The sequence below is a fragment of the Ornithorhynchus anatinus genome, chromosome 14, assembly GCF_004115215.2.
Source record: "Ornithorhynchus anatinus isolate Pmale09 chromosome 14, mOrnAna1.pri.v4, whole genome shotgun sequence".
NCBI lineage: Eukaryota > Metazoa > Chordata > Mammalia > Monotremata > Ornithorhynchidae > Ornithorhynchus > Ornithorhynchus anatinus.
Genome location: NC_041741.1, coordinates 20,012,659 through 20,013,433, shown reverse-complemented (window position 1 = coordinate 20,013,433; position 775 = coordinate 20,012,659). Strand labels below are relative to the sequence as shown.

At 44.8% G+C, this 775-nt stretch overlaps 1 non-coding gene across 1 annotated transcript; it reads left to right on the top strand.

Annotated features, from left to right (window-relative positions):
- The first annotated feature begins 372 nt into the window (after nucleotides 1-372).
- LOC114816863 lies at nucleotides 373-510 on the top strand. Its single transcript, XR_003764667.1, has one exon. It is a non-coding gene; the product is annotated as a small nucleolar RNA SNORA7 (small nucleolar RNA).
- Nucleotides 511-775: the final 265 nt, after the last annotated feature.

The following is a 775-nucleotide window of genomic DNA, read 5'->3' as shown; positions in this document are numbered from 1 at the left end:
AGTGAGGGCTTAGTTGGGGAAGGCCTCTTGGTGGAAATGTGATTTCAAGAGGTTGTGAAGGTGGAGAAAGTAGTGGTGTTTAAGTTAGTACTTCAACATCCATGTAAATGTCCCTGACAAGCCTTTCATTGTTCACTTCCTCTCACTACTCAACTCCAGTGCCCTCTTGCCCCACTCCATCTTACACACTCATCAACTTGGGCACATACTTGATCTCATCATATCTAGTCATGGTACAATCTCTACCCTCATCAACTATAAAATCCCTATATCAGACCACAACCTCCTCACCTGCTCTCTTTTCTATAGAACCATCACCCCCAAATCTGTCAGTTTCCCCATAGAGAACTTTACTCTTTTAACCCCTTCCAAAGTCTCTCAGGGTCGTACCTGGAGAGTTTCCAGTACTCTACCAGTCTTGATTACAGGAGGGATAATCAAGCAGAGGCATACCCATTCCATTCCTAGCTTGGGCAGGGGTTAGTGAGTGGAAGGCAATCTGCTACGACTCAAAAGTCACCTGTACTAGGCAGCAATGGCATGGAAGACTAGGACGGAGATTTTTTTACTGCATGGAAGGAGGCAATGGAAAACCACCTCTGTATTTTTATCAAGAAAACTCTATGGAGGCACTACCAGAACAATTGCAGATGAAAGTGGGGCATTCTGGGAGAGATGTGTCTCTGACATTGCTATGGGTCAGACACGACTTGACAGCATAAGACAGCAACAACAAAATTCTAAAGCCACCATGCGCCATTTGGTTTCTGTACAT